This window comes from Aphelocoma coerulescens, chromosome 3 (assembly GCF_041296385.1).
Source record: "Aphelocoma coerulescens isolate FSJ_1873_10779 chromosome 3, UR_Acoe_1.0, whole genome shotgun sequence".
Classification (NCBI taxonomy): Eukaryota; Metazoa; Chordata; class Aves; order Passeriformes; family Corvidae; genus Aphelocoma; species Aphelocoma coerulescens.
This window is the reverse complement of record NC_091016.1, coordinates 46,612,432-46,632,250: the sequence shown is the minus strand read 5'-3', so window position 1 is coordinate 46,632,250 and position 19,819 is coordinate 46,612,432. Positions and strand designations below refer to the sequence as shown.

The 19,819-nt window shown below is 43.3% G+C and overlaps 1 long non-coding RNA gene across 1 annotated transcript; it reads right to left on the bottom strand.

Moving 5' to 3' along the window:
• Window positions 1-657: 657 nt before the first annotated feature.
• LOC138108044 (uncharacterized) lies at window positions 658-6,917 on the bottom strand. Its single transcript, XR_011149836.1, has 3 exons — window positions 6,775-6,917; window positions 6,118-6,208; window positions 658-750 (listed from the first exon to the last, which is right to left on the bottom strand). It is a non-coding gene; the product is annotated as an uncharacterized lncRNA (long non-coding RNA).
• Between the last annotated feature and the right edge of the window lie 12,902 nt (window positions 6,918-19,819).

Below are 19,819 nucleotides of genomic sequence, written 5' to 3'. Positions count from 1 at the left end.
AATCAACACCTTGAGTATTATAAGAATTTTATCAAGGATGCTCCACAAATAACAGTGCTACAGGAGATCAATGTGAATTTCATTAATGCTTTGCTAAAATTCGGTACAGCATTTTGTTAATTAATTGTATAATAATGGCTACTTTACGACTAGCCTGATCCAAAAAAGCACATTCAGAGTTTGTATCTAGATTTTAGAAAAACCCCAAAGTTCAAGGCAAACTCCAAAGTCAGGGTTCAGGTTTGTATTTTCACACTCCCCCCAGCACACTGTAGCTCCTACAATGCAGTACGACAGGATTAATGGCTTCATTTCTAGCCAATTTGTTTTCTAATTCCATCTGGCTTTGTTTTATACTTTCACAATCCAGTGACTTTGTTGACACTGCAAGACAGGAGTAAGTCACATACACCGTGTTGTGTTTGGATGCTGCAGTATATTACAGAATTCAGACAGAAATAGAAAATGGCAAAGCATGTGCAAAAGTAATCTCATAACTTTGCCAAGGCACTCTGGGTTTCTCCTAGGCTGGATAATGTTTTACTCAAACTATTACAGAATATTCATCAGTATTTTTTGTTTTAAATAGTGAACATGGTCTGGTTAAAATAATGTGCCTGTTTCAATATAAACAAACCACAGCCTCTATACCTTCTACATTTAATCCATTGTAGCATATAAGGGAGATGGAGAGAGATTGAAGAAAATTTGCTCAGCTTCTGTTTCTTGACTTCCAAGAACTTCCAAGGTCTTTTACAAATGAATGAGAAAAAAAAAAAAAAGTCTTTGTATGTAGAATCTGCTGGGTGCTAATTTGACATGGCAATGAGATGAAAGTTGGATTCATGCTAGTTTCAACATCAGAGGATTGGAATGCAGCCTACTTAGCATAGAAGTCAAACAATTCACTGGCAATAGATTGCTTTCCACTTCTAGATCTGCTAAATAAATAGAAAACTAATTAACAGTGTAGTATGGCAGATGTAGCAGGCTTGAATTTCATTAGAGCACTGGCTGAGAATTGAAAGAATCACGAAGTCTTTATATGTCCTAGTGTGTAATGAATCCTTCTTACTGTCTTTTCCATGGGACAGACAAGATATAATTCGTGTGCCCTCTGCATAAGAATTTCCTGATACATTTCCACGTAAAATAAGAATCAAAGTATAAGCCCTTGAAATTATGCAAGTATTCATTTCATTTCCCAAAAAAGAGCTTTGGTTCCATAACAGCAGCATCACGTTTCTTTGCCTTGTGCATTTTGGTTCAGCTACTTAAAGCTTATTAAATATGTTTTTCACAGGGTATTTTTCTGTTTCATTATCTATGCTTCTTTTTCCCTGATGAAAAGTGATAATAGGTTGAATTTCCTGTAGTGTTAATAATAGGGATCACACAAAGGAATATCTATACTCACATTCTGAAAAGGAAAAAAAAGTTAAAGCATTTATTTTTAGACTTTTCCCCATAAACACACATTAAACTGAACTTCCTATATCCAGAATTGCATAACCAGATTTGGCAGTATTAATTAACAATAAAAGTAGTGTTTTGCCCCATAAGAATCAATAAGATAATTATGTTACTTAGGAAATGGTAGTCATATGATTTTGCTTTCAGTGCATAATGAATAACATTAAGTTCTGTGCAACAAAAAGGTTTTACAGACCTAACCAAGCCCTAGGACCTGTCTGAAATCCTTCCAGGAAAGCCTGTTTGAAGCAGACATGCTTTTGGGCTGGCATGCAAGAAATTCCAGGACCATTTCTATATTTTAATATTTGGACCTTGGAACACTTCTGCCACACTCCACATAGCTTCATTCCTAGGCAAAAAATGAATTAAATGTCTTTCAAGTGTCCATTATAAAGCTAAGTGCTGTACATAAATATGCATGAGAGGTCATTAGTGCCAAGAGATGATTCTTAAGAGGTTCAAGTGTCTCTTACTAAGATTTTCCTCCTTGCTCTATGGCAGTGAAGTGAGTATTCAAAGGTGTAGTTGCATGTCTAGAATCTGATTTCAGTGTTTTGGCTTCTGCCCCTCCTGTTTTCTTGCAGGGTCTCCCGGTGATCAAACATACACTCCCAGGTACCCCCAACAGTGGGCTGGAAAATTGCAGGGATGGAAGTACATCTTAGGGTTTACCTGCAGTAGGGCCCTAGCTGGGATCTCTACCAGAGCAATCCCTGCCAGCAGACAGGTGGATCAAATGCACTCTGCAGCCTTTGCTTTCACCAGCTCCAGAGTTAAGGAAATGTCTCGGATCCTCCTCCTTTCTGCAGCATGCAGCTGCCAGCCTGCTGCACCCCACAGCCCCTGGAGCATGCAGGCAGTGTCCATCCTGCTCTCGGCTGCTGCAGGAGTGGGCACGACTGCCATGCTCACCCCCACCTTCCCTAACAATGGGAAAGTGCGGCAATGGGCAAGGCGTGGAAAGTGAAGGAGCAATCGTGGGTGTGATAACAGGCTGAGGAATGCAAACATGTACTCCAGGTAACTTTGCATTTCAGTCTATTCTTTGACAAGGTAAAATCCAGAAAAGATCATGCACTAAGTGTATTTAGACACGACTACAGCCTGCTGGGGGTTTTTCCAGCATTGCTAAACTCTTACATTCCCAGCAATTACTGTGGGAGCTGCATAAAGCCAGCGTCTGACTCCAAATCCCAGGGTAGACTCCTACCAAACGCTATTTTCAGCAGTTCTGTTGTAGGCACAGGATACCTACAGTGGCAGCAGCTGCACTTGTCAGACGCCACATTTATTGTGTATTCCCCCCTCCCTTTGTGTTTTTTTCCACAGTTCTTCCAGTGGGGATTTTGGCTCTCTCACATGCATATTAGCTTGGTATTATGTCATTCTTCCAACTGCACAAACCTTTCCAAAATGCTTGTCAAACCTGCAACTTGTTGCGGCGTTTTGTCATTTTTTGGTTTGGTTTAGGGTTTTTCTTTCAGAAAACATGTGGGTAGAAATACAAAACATGTATTCCCAGCCTTTACTTGTATGCAACAGGAAAGCCTGTGGTCTTCTCAGCACAGGGTAGCCTGGAGAAGGTGACTACATGATCCCTAGCTGTTGTTGCTCCTTTTCCATCAAGTCAGTCACATCCTCTGTTACAGATGGCTGGCTTGCAGATAACCCAAAGAGCAAAATAGGTCATTCACTCCTGATCATAAGGCTAATTTACTCCCATGCCGCCCCCAAATCTCAGTTTCTACCATACAACATGATTAAAATGAAAACCTGTAATTATTTCTGTTTCAGTTTTTTGTTTATAATTTCAATTGCTTTTAGTAACCTGGTCTGTACCCCCTCAGTACATCTAATTCCAGAGCCATGGTTCAACTTCAGAGTATATTGGCTCTTGCTCTCTGGTTAATGCATTCATTTCTTGAGTTATTGCCTTTGCATTGATCTCTATTGATTCAGTTAAAAGACCTTATCCATGTTTCCATTTGTGCAAGGGAGACGTGCTTGCATTATTGCACCTTTAATGGCAGGGTTATCTCTCCTGTCATAGCCTTCATCTGCAACGTATTTTACTGATTTTTTTCATGAGTAATCCTCAGCAGAGGCTGCCTAAGAGATGGAACAATATATGTGTCCGACTCTCGTCAGGATTTTGCACTTAGCTAATGAACACACCCATGCAACATGGGGCACTGCTGGCTTGGACCTACCCTTCAGTGCTAATGAAGGCTGTCACCAAACCAGTAAATCCATCCAGGGCATGGAAGGAACAATAAGCAAAAGTATGCACGTTCATCCAACAAAATTAAAACTGCAATAAAGATTTGATAACATCATCTGAGAACAGCAAGGGAAAGAGCAGAGGAATGGCTGGCAGAAAGTTCCCTGCTCTTTTGCAGCCAGATGTTAAGTGGAGGCTGTGTGCTCAGACAAGCAGCTGTTTGGAAACAAGGGAAATGACATAGCGTCAGGAGGTTCACTTCCTCACACTAAAGCAGCCTGATTTCCAAAATAACCCCAGCCCTTTGCTAATGAAAATGTTGCAAATGCAGCAAAAGTACAAATAGATGATTTTTTGCTAGCTCAGCAAAAAGAAAAAAAAAGAAGAAAAGAAAAAAAAAAATATTTTTCCTCTCAGCTAGAATCACCAAGGTTTGTGCTCTAGGACTGCAGCGTTTGCTTGGCAGGTTATGGGGAGGACCTGTTAGAGGGGAGGACAAACTCCAGCAAGGTGTCTCTGTTTCCAAAATGATCTTTAGACAGCCTGGGAGCTCATGCCCAAACCCTTACTGCATTTTAGGGAAATGAAATTCTGATTCCCAAAAATAAAAAAGGAGAAATGAATCTGACCAGCTTTACATTGATTTAGTTTTCTGCCAGTCTGTGGCATGTTTCAAACACCAGCTCAGCTGCCTTTTAAAAAGAAAATCAGAGCTGGGGTGAATGATGGCTCAGCATCTGGGTTTGCCTGATAAATACCCATTAGATGCATCAGCCTCCAAGAACCTCGAAGTCGAACAATGTTTGGAATTTTAAGCTTCCTCTTTCCCCACCATCTTCCAGCTTCCCCCTGACAAACAATTAATTTTAAAACAATATGTCCCTAATCCTATCACCGTTCTGTATGGTCACCAAATCACAAGATGAAACAGGTCCTCTGGGGAAAACTCATGTCCCTGCATTGTCAGTAATGAATAGAATTATTTCATGCTTCACAATGCCCTTGAGGGGGAGTCATACCAATTAACATAACTGGGCTTTTCTTATTACATGATTGAAATTAATGAGAAGAGAGAAAAAAGAAGAAGGGGAAAAAAGGAAGATGGTATGGAGCAGTGTTTTATAATGCATTTTGATCATAAGTTGAGGATGCATGACTGTCTTAAAGCCCAGCCCCTCAGAGGTAAAAGTTGTCTCAGTACTAAGAAATTTGGGCTGTTTTTGTCCATGTAAGTCCATCAGGACTAAACCCTGTTTCAAAATAAGTTTTGTGTAATACTCAAGTATAGGACAGGCCTCGTGTTTACACGCAATGTGTTATTGCCCGAGTTCACTAGGGGTAAAGATCTCCTACAAGAGCAGCCCACATCTTCTGAGGGAAGTATAAAGTCGTTACTGCAAATGTCTACACTGTGTGGAAGAGATTAATGCTCAGAGAGGCTTTGCAGCCATAGCAAAGCAGCTCTGGCATTCCTTCATTTCTTGCTATCTACACACAGAAATACAAAAATAATTGCTTTGAAAATAGGTAAATGCCAACAGCAGTTAGGTTGGATGTTAGGATCCCTTATTTGCTTTGTCACAGCTGGGAGTTAGTAAAGATTTTGCCAATTCTTTGCGGGGCTAGATTCATGAAAACGTGCATGAGAATGCAGCTGGCATCTCATGGTCTCCCTTGTACCTTGGTCTACATATCATTTATAGTAACAGCTTAACAATACCAGTTTGAAATACAGAGAGACATTGATATAGTAAAATTCCTGCATTAAGGGAAGTATTTCTCCCAGGGGAAGGCAAGCTACTTGCAGCAGCTCACTGTAGGCATCTACCTTCAGTGTCTAACTGGGATTGCCCGGCTGCCTCCACTGACACAGAAGCATTCTGTGATCAGCTCAGGGCCCAGGGTATCAGCCTTTCCTCTCTGTTCATACAGGGGCTGCAGAAGATGTCATTACCTCCTTTCCGTGCCAAGGTCCTGAAGATGATTCTTCAGAAACTCCTCTGTTAACTGCACTCCACTACCTCCCCTCTGAAACTTACCCACTATCATTTCCCCACCAGCCAAATAATTTTCTGTCTCAGAGTTCCCTTTTTAATTCTCAGGTCATCCAGTTTCACCAGGCATCTACATTTCCTGAGCAGGAGAACTAAGCATTTCCTTTATCTAGGACATAAAATTCAATTTAATCAAAGAAAGATATCAGTCAATCTGGCATAATCTACTGCAGTAAGCTGAAATCTAGCATTTTCTTTCAATTTCTCCTACCTCCATGTATCTGAATATTCTTCCCTTCAAAAATTCTAGAGCTCTACATGCCCTTAAGGCTGCCCATTTTCCCTTACTTACCACCCTTCTGCCTCCCTCCTTCTGCAGATGAATGCTGGAACCTAAAACTTCAATATTAACATGTTCAATCTTACCCACTTTCCATGTCATGCTGAAATATGAACATCAGCAGAAGGGCACCTGGGCCATGCAGGACAGTCTTGCTGGGCCCAGGCCTTGTTCTCTCTGTGAACGAATTGCAACACAAAAATTAGAAAAGCTTTCCTTAGGAGGAATCCAAAAGACCTCGTTCAAGAAGGACTCACAGAGGAGATCTGCGGGCTGAGACACCTCCAGAAAGGGAGGGCAAGCTTTGAACTCAATGTCCCCACGTCCCAGCCACATGCTCTGATCACCTTCATGACAGGAGGTTGCAACAAGTCAGCTGAAAGGTGTGCCTGCAGCCCAGCTCCAGCTGTGCTCCTGTTCCACAGCAAACACTGCACAGAAAGAGCTGCTGAACCACCTTGTGTCGCTGGGGATCTGCACTTCTGGTAGGGTAACCACCAGCTTAGTATGAAACAAACTTTGAGGCCCATTGCTGGGTAGCTCTGTCTCCTCAAGCACTGCAAATGCAAGCATTAAGGTTATGAACTCCATCAAAGTACATAAAAATTAGATGTTGCAACATTCACGCCTAGTTCTTTAATTCCCTGAACCTTAAAAAGGAACACAAACAGAAACTTGGCTGCTATCCTCAGATATTTTTCCTATGCTGACTTGGCCCAGCTATCTCCTTAAGGCACCTTTACCTTGACTTTCTTTTTCCCAGCTTGACATTTTTTCAGGTTAAATTCCATATACCAGTGCAAACATTCTCTGCTTCCAAAAGCCTTCTTCCTCTTTGCTCTCCCTCATGCCTCTTTCTTTGATGTCTTTGCTTCCTTGTGCTCTTTCTTCCAAGTAACAACTGTATAGTGCTAAGAGAGTTCAATATATAAGCATGTCACTCCATTATCCACCTACCCTAAGTAATTGCTACATATTTATCACCTGGATTCAGTAATCAAGCCTGGCATCAAGAAACTCAGTCCCATATCTCCCATCTTACTCAGTGGTGTCTCATAGGGCACTGAATCCTTGTACTCTTGAAATCTGAGGATGCTAAAATTAATCTTTTATTCCTCTTAACCCATTTTTTCTTCTTTTATTTAATGAAGTAAAATAATTGGTGTCCAGTGTTATCTGCTTTTCTAGTAATGATAATCAGCTGTCTTAAGTGCTCCCTGAAGCTGATAGACAATTCTTCCTCTGTTACTTCCTTTTAAAAGTCTGGGATGCAGCCATGTCTCCTCTTAGTTTCTCTGGTACCTTTCCCATAGCCAGCTTAAGTTTCTTGGATTATTTCATTCCTTTGACATTTATTTTTTAGGATAAACCTGGGGTATAAACAACCCAATTTTGAAATAGCTCTTTATCTAGGTGGGTTCAGTCAATTGTTTGATTTCCTGGTAACCTTTAGAGTTAATGATTTTTTTTTCCTGTCCTTGGAAAATGTCTAGAAACTGTGACAGACTTCACATCTCTCCCTACTGAAGACTGAGGTACAAGTAATAATTCATTTTCCAGGCAATATTCCCCTTTTAGTCAAGGTAGCCACCCTGTTGCTCAGGAAGATGATGGCTGTATCCCCAGCTGACCTGCAGCTTCCTACACAGCAAATTTATAAAAACTTTTATCATGTTCACATCTTTTCCCTTCTTTTTCTTTCTCAGCTTTTTGGATCATTTTCTTGCATTCTTTCACAATCAGCTCTTCTACCTGTTCCTGCAGCACTGACCCTGCTGATTTATAATTCTCATATTCTTCTCTCTTTATTGCTCATTTTGTTTCCCCAGTCAATCGCAGTGGTCGTCCCTATTCCAAGTAGAACTATTCCTCAATGGTATACAGATTTCTTGATTTCCATGGACTATATCTTTGAGTATTTCCCCACTGCATCCTACCTCTTCACTGCCTTTTGCTGTTTTTTTAAGAAAACATATGCCCCTCTCAGTGTTCTGAGAAGTGTGGAGAACTCTCGGTGTTTTCTGAGAGTTCAAAGCTTTTGCACTTCTAATTTTGGGGATTCATATGTTCCTGATTTCAGAACTCATTAAGTTTGGCCTGTGTTTTCGTACCCTCCTCTCCTGGCTCTTTTGCATGATACATGGCATATCTGGGGAGATGCCAAGTGCCTCAATGCCAGCCCACAGCTTTAGCTGTATATTCATAGTCTTTGCTATACTTCCCATATAGCACAAATGCTTCCCAGAAATGAATGAACTTGTTTTCACACCACCCTGTGAGTAAAGAAAGTGCTATTACTTACATTTTATGGAGAGGGAAACCAGGGCACAGAAGTTAAGATTCATATTTGTGAATGAACTTAAGTGCTTTACTCTAATTCAGTTGAAAATAAAAGTATTTTCTTAATTCTGTAAATTATTAGGGGTTTTTTTTGTTGTTGTTCTCTGAAGCCCAGCTGCTTTCCTCTGAGAAGCTTCCTATTTTTTAACACTTTCCAGCCCCTTTGTCCCACACACAAGTCCTGCCTCCGCCAACACAAATTTGTTCATTCCACCTGCCCACATAATTCCCTCTCATTTTCGCTTTTGCTTTTACACAGAAGCTTAACATAAATGTACTTAACCCAGCTAAAGCCCAGGCCAGCCTGCAGCCAGCATCGCTTCTGATAGCAAGGGTTTGTACCTCTTGCTTTGTTTTCCCAACGGGAACATGGAGAACACGGGTATGACCCATTTGCTTTGGAGTGGTTTAAAGTATTTAATTCCTCAGTGGTGGGAATTTGCTTCCTACACAGATGCAAAAAACGAAGAGATGAACCTCTGGAATGCTCAGTCCCCAGAGGATGAGAAAGGCAGTCACTATGGTAAGGCCCAAGTCCCCAGGCCCCTGCTCCATTGCCAGCTGCTCCTGGAAGACCATAAGAACTACTGACCCTCATACTTCCCCTGCTGAAGCCCCACAGGGCCTTTTCTGCAAACCCAGATACAAAAAGATGATGGGTTACAAAACCAATCTCCTCCACACCTCTCCACCTTTTCCCCAGCCTTTGCTCTCCTGCTCACTCCCTAAAGAGGTGTGTTATCTCTACCAAAATGGCCTGAAGGAAAAGCCTACCCTGCCTGTGCCTGCAGGTGCGAAGGGTCAGGGCTGGCTACACTGGCTGACCAAAACCCTGAAGTCAGGGTACCGCCTGTTCCTGGTGGCTTGTTCCTGGGGATTGGATCATGCTCCCCTTTTAGTTAGTGGGGGTCAGTCAGCACAGTCAGTGGAGTCAAGATTTGCCTGACATGGAGATGTCCATCTGACTGGCTGATATACAGACTCTGCTGGCCACCAGATTGCTGCACATAGGACCAGCTTCCCATGCCAGGCCAGGGGAAGTCCACCCAGATCTCCCAGAATAGCAATCCAACCCTTGGGCCACAGAATTTTACTTGCTGTGTCCCATGTTATTGGCACAGTCAATGTGAGTCTCACCCACAGGTGGACAGAAACGCAGTGGGACTCAGGGGGAGGAATTCAGCAGGAGCCTGTGCACAGGACATGGGACAGACAGCAATGCTCAATGACAGACCTAGGCAGATAAATGGAAATTAATGAGGAGAGCAGCAGGAAGTGTCACAGCCCTGCCTTCCTACATCACCAATTGATTGCAAGTGACCCTGTTTTATCAGGCACTCAGTAATGGCGCAGCAGTCCCAGCACTGGGTAGTTTATGGCACGAGCCAGTTTGCTGTTACAATAAGATGCTAATATTTTGAACAATCAGGTACTCACCACCATAAAATAAAGCTAAGCACTTTAGATCCTGCTTAACAAGCCTGCTAATGCACTATTGAAATCAATGACACATTTGAACAGTAAGAACTGCCCTGAAGCTTTTTAAAGCCTGCTGTCCTTATTTTTCATTTTGTGAGCAGAATTATTCCTTCCAGGAGAGCACCTTCTGTTTGACAGGCTACAGGACCGAAAGCACAAAGACAAGGACATAGATTGGTTGCTAACATGTGCCAGCAAGTAGCATCCAAGAAGTTACTTGATCTTGCCCTACCACAGCTTCTGCAGGTTGCTGAGAGCCAGGTAAAAACACAGAAATGGCCTTCTGTACTGCTCAAGTGCTTTGTGACTTGTGGATGGATGGAAATGCAATATTAAAGGTTACAGACAATTTTTCTTAAATGGGCTCCAGCGATTTTTGTTTACACAATGCAAACTTGATAAAACAATTTCAGATAAAACATATATCAAAAACATTTAAGCAAGAGCATCTGTCACAACCTAAAATATGGAATCTGTGAGAGACAAAGAAGAGAAAATGGGAACTGCATAATCACAGACAGGAAGGGACAACGGGGAAATAATGGCAAATCAAATATAGCAACTTTTTTCTCTTTCAAATGACACTTCTCATCAGCTAGCTTGTGTCGAAGGAAAAAGGAAAAAATCTCCTGTGATTTTTATCTATTAGATTTTGCTCCAAATACTTGCCACGCTCAGGAGCTGCGGCTGCGAGGAGGCCCAGCTCTGCCACTCTCAGCTAATAGGTTTGATTGTTCCCTCTGAAATTATACTCACAGATACTGACCTGCGAGTCAATCTGCCACTCAGCTTTCAGAGCAAAGACGGGCCCCAGATAAGGCGGCGGGTGAGCGACATGTGCAGCCCGGCAGCCTGCGGCCGAGCTCGGCCACCCCAGTGGCGCCGCCGCTGCCTCTCCCCTTGCACCTCGCAGCACTGCTGGGGAGGTAAGTCATTGTGATCCACAAACTGCTGGTGTTTACTAGACAGTATTTATATTTTATGAATGTTAACAAGCAAGAAGCCCTGAACAACTGAGCAGTTACAAGCTCAAAAGGCTTTGTGAGATATTTTCTCTAAGGGCTCATTAATGTGGTCTTTTAATGGAGTGCTTGCATATCTGAATCTTTAACTGTAGCTATAAATAGAGTTTATAAGCACTTGACAGTGTGTGGCAAAGCTGTGTTAGCAGTGCTTGCCCTGCTTTTTTGCAAGTTCCATTTGCGAAAGATATTTAAGAGGTGGAATATAAATGTTTCCCATACATCCTAATAATGCTGCATACCCCATACCCACATGTTCCCTCATTTAACAGAGCATCCAGCACCTCAACAAAACAGCTAATATTCACATGCTATTGAAGGGAAAATTAGAGCATAAAGAGGTCAAGCTGCAACCCAAATGTCCTGCAGCAAGTTAGCAGGGGAGCAGGGGCAGGAACCAGTGAGCTCCAATTACCTGCCCTAATGGTTAAACCCAGAGAGACAATTTCTGCCATTATTGTCACTGGTGCTGAAGTAGAGTCACCCCAGGCCTGCAAGCCACCATCCCTGACTGATGTAGCAAACAGCAGGATTCACCCTTGCCCTGAGAACACCCACACTGTGCTGATCATGTGGCTTTTTCTCCTCTCTTGATGATACACTTAGACTGATGGCACTTTCAGCTTACCAGCCAACCCTATGCAATCTTACATATAGTTTTGTCAGCCCTGGTGAAGAGCCAACAGAACTACCCAGTTTAATGCACTATACTGGAGTGTTGGTTTACGATGATACAATAAAAGCTGCTGGAGAATCACAGCTTTTAATAAATCACCACATAGTATTATCCATAAAATTGCCATTTCCATGCACTGCAGTGCTTGTAATAGCTCTCCTGTTTTGCCTGGTCACCTGGGGCTGTGCACATGTAACACACCAGCACCATGTACATGCTGCTGCCCCATGCAAAGCAGCAACCACAGGTCAAGCATGACAAATTCAAAGGGCTAGTTTCCAAAATGTCAGTGACTTGAAGCATCCAGCACACCCTAAGGTATTCACAAGGTGTAAACAGACTTTTTTTACCTGTTTGGGGTTTTTTAAATACTTTTAAAATGTGGACTTTAAAAATATTTCCTTGTTGAAGTGGGCCCTGAAAGCCTTGACAGCCCCAGTAGATAAACAGGGGCACGTCCACCTTCATCTGTCTTTCCTATCCAGTAGTTGCATTGGTTTACTTTACCAGTTATACAATGGAGACTGAAGTCCCAATGTGTCTAGAAAAGGAAACGTCACACAGGTCCTGAGGCCACACTGGGAGAAGCTTTCTTACTGGGTGCTTTGCTTCAGCACCCCGTTGTATGGTACACCTACTCGGACAGAATTACGTGTATTTACAACAGAGCACAGAGACAGAGTCCCTTTAAGATAATTACAGGGCATGTGTTATCCTCTCAGGCTGACATCTACCAGGGGTCATTATTTGGATTTTTCACTAGCACTTCTGAATGCTTCCATTTTTGGTTCATCTCTGATGCAGCTGCAATTGACTTTTCCGCATGCATACATCCTGAATTTATTTTAACTCTGCTCAGTGTTTACAAGGTAAGTGAGGATGCTATTAGCTACCAGTCTGCATCTATGAATGATCAATTACTACGTTCTCAGTAGTTTGGTTCAACATGTGAGAGAATATGTCAGTTTGTAACGAGACTATCAGGGGCTGCATTGTTTGAGGGAGCCTGTTGTCAAATGATTACTTTTGTCTAGAGTGGGAAAAAAGAAAATCAACCAGAATAATTTATAACTTGAAAATGTGGAATTTTTTTTGTGAGCCTGTTTTGGATGCTTTAACACCAGTAAACTACCATAAACTGAAACACAATCAAATATTTAAGCAGTATTCTCTTTACTACGCAGGAACAAGTGTCTATTTGTCTTGTATCACAACTATAAGCACTTAGTGACTTTTCAGCACTGTGGTGTCTAACAGTACATACTCAGAATCAGGACCTCCTGGAGAAGCATGTGGGCAGCTCCCAACTACTGTTTGAGCAGATCTAGCAGCCACATCCTCCTATTAAAGCAATGAAAGCACAGGAGTTTTTCCTCCTCCTCAGTCACCCATGTCCACCTACTACAGGGAATGTATTTTTCTCTGCTCTTTAGTTAATTTGCATTTCACTCCTCCTTTTACTCCTCCTTCCCCACCACCAATCATCCCTGCCTTGACTTTCTTCCCCTGCTGCCTTTTGCCTCCCATACACTACAGGTCTCCTAGAATATTTACTCCTTTTCTCATCAGTTTTTTTCATCTTCCTCCTCTCACTCCATCAGCCCTATGATGTTGAGCACTTCTTCCTATGCTCATGTTGCCTGCAAACCTTAATTTCTGAGGAGCTCAGCTCCATTTCTCCTGCTTGTAGAGGGCTCTGTCCCTTCCCAGAGGCATTTCTGAGTATGTGCCACTGTGCTGAGCTAAACACCACTGAGAGAAGAGGAGGAGACAGGCTGGGACCAGGTGATCAGATCTAAGGAAGCACTTGTTGGGAGAACAGTTTATTTCTGCTGCCTCTTGGTGGCCTGGGAGGGAGACCATTCATCAAGGCATAATTTGTTGAGACTTTTTTGTCCAGCTGCAGGTCAGCTTGGATCCATCCCTTGAAACAATGGATGTATACCTCTCTTTCGGCACTATGAAGTTGTCCACAGGAGAACTTTCCACCTGGAGCCCAAACAGACCATTAGATGCGGGGACAAAGCCCAGCATACAGGGTTTATGCACCAACCACCTTTTCAGCAGAACATAGTGCTGCTTCTCTGGTGTCCAAAATGCTGCTGTAATTATTCACTCAGTCAGCAGCAGTAGGTCACCATTGGACTCAAGGAGAATATGATCAAAATTCAAACAAACATAGGACTGAGCTAAAAAAAAAATAATGTGACCAGCAAGGAAGGCTGATTTTGCTCTCCTGTACATAGCTATAAATCAGGGTGAGTGAGGCAGTGGAGAACACAAAAGAGGATGGGAAAGAGAAGAGGACTCTGCCTTTTGACCTTAACAGGTAGGTTTCATTTTTCTGGAAGAGAAGCCAGAGACAAAAATCTCAGAATACAACCTGGGATTCAGTCTCTGGTTATAAGGGGAAATATTATGGCAGGGCTTGCCCCATAGGCTGAGCTTTCATTAGATAGACACAGGATATCCACATCCAAACAGGATTATCTCTCCAGCACATCCCATCCTGCCTCACACTCAGCTCAGCAAGCAAAGCCTGCAAGCGGTCATATTTGGGTGCCTGTATGAGATTTAAAATTTGGGGTTTGACCTATTAATCTTGTTCAGGAGAGTCTATTCTTCCAGCTGGAACTGAAGGGAAAACTGTCACTGTACTCTGTACTCAGGAAATTTTGGCAGAAGCAGTTGTGCCAGTTGGGAAGGTACTGACACAAATTGGCTCTTGCAGAAACGGGCTGCTGAGGTGGTTCCTACCATCTCCCTGCCTGTGCAATCACATCCTTCCCTTCACTGAGAGGGGTATCACAGATGCAAGGTTACAGTCAGTCTTACAGGAGAGTTATTCTCAGCTTGCTTCAACCTTAATTTATCTGTCGGCTTGTTTGTTTGGTTGGGTTTTTTCCCATTTTTGCTATTTGTATTGGATTTTATAGGGGAAAATGAGTAAGGCACAAACTTACAGTTTAATTTTTCCCTGTTAAATTCAAGTTTCAAGGCTATTGCCTGTTTCAGTACAAGCAGCTGCTGACACAAAGTTTGGTTGCCTTTCCCCTCCAATTTAATTTCTTTCACAAATTCTGCATTTACCTGTGAGTTTACCTGTGGTACTAACCAGAGTACCACACACCAAAGCTCTCAGCCCCTTCCTGTTGGAAAGGGAGCACAGCCCTCACTCCCTTCCTCCCCTCTCTCTCCCAGGGGTGCAGACCTGGCCCCACTCCCTTCCCATCTGCCTTTGGGCATCAGTCACTGCTGGGTTTTGTGGTTGTTTTCCTCCCTCTCTCAAGCATGGCATCAAGTGGGCAGCACGTGCTGCAGGCAAAGTGGGTTTTTCCAAGCCTGTGTTGGGAAGGTCCCAAAGGCAGCCCTTGGCACCACAGGAAGCTGGGTACTGCATGCAGCAGGAAAGCCAGACAGCTGCAAAGCCCGGAGTGCAAACCCTCTATATGTGCACTTACAGTATTGGATTTATTGCACTTTTATTGGGCATTTACTGAAATAAGTGAAGAGGTGTAAAGTTCATAATAAAAAAGAAATTCCTTTCATAGAAATTTCATGATTCTTATTATTGTCTAATAGTAGCAGTTTTGTGTAAGTTCTTAAACAAATAGGTAAGAATCACAGATTTTAACCTTAGCCAGTGCTTAAAGAAAGGTGCACACTACTTTTTTATCAAATCACAACATCATGTAAGAGACAGAGCTCCCCAGCTCCCTGACATTTTCTGTAGAAAATAATTTAAATAGAAAACTGCAGGTTAGGATCTAATGAGTAAAACAGATTAAAATTGCACAAACCAGAGCAACATGAAGAAGACAACTGAAAAGACCCCACAGCTACAACATGGAAATATGGTTACATGCAAATATGGTCCTTCTAAAGCACTGCTTGGGGTTGAAGAAAATCTGTACTGGAGAAAACCCCCACACAACCAACTCTAAAGCAACAACATAAGTTTAAGGTAAGCTCAGGAACCAGCTCCTGCTCTTCTTTTCCTATGGATAGTTCCTTTGACTTTATTAAGGCCAATCTGAAGGTTAAAATGGGCAACATTCAGCAGCAATTGTGGCTCTGTGCAGCTACAGCCAGTTCTGTCCGTGCTGAACTGAAACCAGAGCAGTCACACAGCCCTGCTTCCCCATTTCACTCTCATTGAGACTGAGGCAAGGAGGAGGTCTGGCAACCAGAATGGCATCAGCAGTTGTTAGAGCAAGTGACTGGGTTTCACCCTCTGCTCCAGCACACATTTTCTGTGTGACTGCAGTTTGCTCAGCTAAAAGCAGAAACAGCAGCACTTTGGACTGCACGGCAGCACTTTGGGTTTCAGCTGGCTGACCCGGGGGAGACAGCAGCCCCCAGGAAGAGGGCTTGTGGTGGCCTTCCCTGCCCACCATAATGTTCCTCCACATCCTCTGAGGAATAGGAAGAGAGTGGCCCTTTGCTGAGCATTAGAAGTGAGCAGTCACAGCTCTTTCCTCATCTCCCTGTATTTGCAGCACATACATCATTCCCGTCCTTGCCTGGAGCAAAGCTAGTGCAAAGAAGCAGCACAGGCATCTCCCTTGTAAAAAACATCACTGTGTTCAACCCCTTGCCCTGCTGCTGCTTCATCCTCCTCCTCCCAACCACCAAGCCCAGCTGATGCCAATTACCAGCTGCTTTTCTCGGCTGTAGCAACCATCTGTTGTGGCAGGAAGGAAGCAGATGTGTGGAGACTTTGGCAGCTCAGTGCACACTGGGCACAGTGAGCATCTGTTTTTGCCAGGAGCAGGCTGGTAGGTGCTGCAGGGCTGGGCTTGGCAGGTGCCCGACCACCACCAGGGCTGTGCCCAGCTGGGTGAGGTGGCCACTAAACGCATCCATGGGCATTGGGAAAGGTCCTTTCACTGACCTTCTTGGAGGCCACAGCTTTGAGGGCATCTCGTATCCTTGGTTTATAAGGCCAGCTCCAAGGTGGGACAGCACACAGCTTGTTTCACCCTACTCTCAGCCAGGTTTGTAGACATTTCTGCACGCCAGTGACCGCATCTGCCCTTCAAGGTCTATTTTGGAACGTTTACGAGGGAAGAGTAGCTTCCCCAACCTTCAGGATGGCAGGTGCACGTGTCTGCATGGACCAGGCAGCCCAGGAGGGCCATGGTCAGCACCATGGTTTCACAGGAGGGAGAGGGAAACAATTGCCACAAAATGTTTCAGGCAAAGCAAATGAAATTGCTTTCTATATTAAAAAAAAAAAAAAAAAAATAATTAAATTTTCATGAGAAACTTGAAACTCAAATTAGAAATTAAAAATTGCTGTTTGTACAACTGCCTTCTATTGATCAAATTATAGAAAACAGCCCTGAGTGAGGGCTGTGGAGAAACCAATCACACACTCAACACACCATCCATCTCCATTCCGCAAACTTAATTATAGCAATATGGGAGACATGCAAATACAGTGCAATTCTGCACAGTAGTATTAAAGAGCTGAAAACATTTGTGGGTATGAAGGGAAGCTGTTTAGCAGAGGCAATGCAACTATCTTCTCGAGAAGCCAAAAAATGCTCAATGAGTAAAAGGTTTTAAAAAACCCCACTGAAAACAGAGGAATATTATATCTCTTTCTTTAAAGATAAAAAATCCACCACTATAATATGTATGGAAAAACACTGCAGAGTTTGCAACTGCCCATTTTTCCTACCTTATGTGGTACCAAAATTGTCTGATAATTAAAAGCTGCTATAACACAAACCACAAAAATCAATCCTGCACTATGTCAGTGGCAAAATTATTGATAGAAAACAGCCTTATCAAGTTAGTTTAGGCCCTGTTATTTTCATTACTGGATTTAAGTAAAAGAATCCATCCCTTAAAGAAGGCCAGAGCACTGTTACACAGATTTATATACATATATACACACACACACAGAATTTAAAAGCAAATGGTCAGAACTTACTAACTTAAATTTCTTTCCTGTGATGAGGATTTATTTTTTTCCTTCTACTGATAAAGACTAAAACCCTTGCTAATGAGGCCTCAGTGGTAGTTACACTGCTGCCACTGCACTGTGAGAGATGTACACTTTTTTTTTCCCAAGGAGGGTTTAACTGCTTTGTAGATCCATAACAATATTTCACAGAGAAAGCTTTATTCAATTGGAGCTCTTAAACCTCCTTTGTGAAATGTTGTGGTATTTTGTGAGATACGTGGCCTTTGCTACGCACGTGACTCTGGTAGGTTTCTAGGCATGCAAGTTTAAGAGCTTTATTTTTCAGATACTTTTTCAATCAATTAAGCTCATTGGTAAGACCACATGCACTTCAGAAAGGCAGGGAAAGAAAAATAACCACTAACTCTTCCTTCTGCAGAAGCAGCTGGATTTGCTGCTGTTTGTGCAGAGCAGCTTGGATGCTGGCTTTGGCTGCCTGCAGGTTCACAGCACTGGAATGTTTCTGGTGGGCTTTTCCTCCTTCATTAGGAACATTCTTGTGATGCGGGGGATTCCTATCAAAATTATCATCACCCTCACAACGCCAGTCATTCCCCAGCTTTTGAATACAGACAGCTGCCAAGCTACAGAAAACATAGCTGTGCCTCTACAGAATTCTTCACAGAGGGTTTTTTTTCCCTTAATGTTACATTTTAACGTGCTTATAACACCCAGTCCCTATGGGGGAGTGAACAAAAGGCCTTTTAAAGGCAATCTTTCAGAATGCTCCAATTGTGCCCTTAATTGCATGTAAGTACATGTGGGCTCAGCTCTATGCAGACATAGTTTTAGCTGTAGGTTGATTTGAAGCAAGCCACACATTTCATTGCAAAGCAATGCATAAAAGCACACACAAGAAAAGAAAGCTTTAATTTAGCCACATTACTACTGTAAGTAATAATACATAGCAAGCAACAATCAGATGCAAGGAGTTTAGAGCAGATGTTCCCGTTACTTTGATTCTTGAGGCAGTGCAGTAGCAATTTCTTCCTTTGTAACAGACACAGATGATTCAGTATTAGTAAAAAAAGTGTCAGGCATGGAGTTCTTCCAGTAAATAGCTGAGGAATAAGTCACACTGTGAAATGTGGGGCTGAATGACGGCATCCAGGTATCTCCCCTCCCTGTACTAAGAGCATTTTGAGGGAGACTACTAATCTTTGGGCTTAGAGTAGTGGTTTAAGTACTATTTCTGCTAGATTCTATTCTTTCCCCTACCCCTGGAAGAATTTAGTTGCTTTCCAAAGAGGTGGAGCATTGCAGACCACCCACCTCAGAGTCCCTCGCTCAGCATGTGATGGGGAGCAGGCTTTCTCCAGCCTGGGAAAACACCACCAACAGCCCATGCAGGAAAAGAGGCTCAGTGGGTTGTGCTACTGGCTAGGAGGAGCCAGGCTCAGCACCATGATGCCTGGTGATATCTTGGCTGGTGATGCCTGGTGATATCATCAGAGGATGGTGACACCATCCCATCCAGCAAGGCAGGATGTTGCCATGAGTACACTGGGGCAGAGAGGGCAGTGCCTAGAGGAGAAGACAGCTGTTGAACACGTGCTGCCTTCCCAGCAACATCAGCAGCTCCAAGCACGCCTTGGAAGTCACATAGGAATTGAGGGGAGAAGTCCCAGGCTGCCTCATATCACAGTAGTGGGGCAACTGTCTGGCCCTCCTCAGGAGCACAGCCTGGAAAGGCTCTGCCAAAGAAAACCCAGAAAACTCCCAGCCACAGAAAGAACCCAGGCTGTAGCAAATGGTGGCCCAGAGAGGCAGGGGGTTGGGATGTGCAGCTGCAGGGGCCCAAAAAGCTCAACAAATGCAGCCACTAAGTGCTCACAATGAGAGCAAAAGGTGGGAAGCCAAGAGTTTCCCACCATTTGCTCTCATTCCTGTCACCCACCTGCAGCAGAGCTAATGTTTTCCACCCCAGAGCTGCTCCCTGGGCAGTAGCTGAGGCAAAACATCTCTGGAATAAGTCCTCCTCCATAATGCTGCAGTGTATTGGGAGAAAGAGATGCAAGTTCCCCAAAACTCACATTTTCCAAAACATAAACTGTCAAGGAAAAGCCTTTGCCGGAATAGCTGCTCACTCCTGGTCTTTCTCATCAGCTTCCCCCCTACCCACCCAGCTCCCTCAGCATCTCTTCCAGCTCGGCACAGCACCACAGGGACCCAGGAGAAGCGGGAAGCAAAAACACATGAAAATGAAGTAATGAGACTAATGCACAAGATGGAGATGGCCAGAGGCAGGGATATCATTCCCTGCTTCTAGGGCTAGAGTTAGGTAAGCCAAGCTGCTT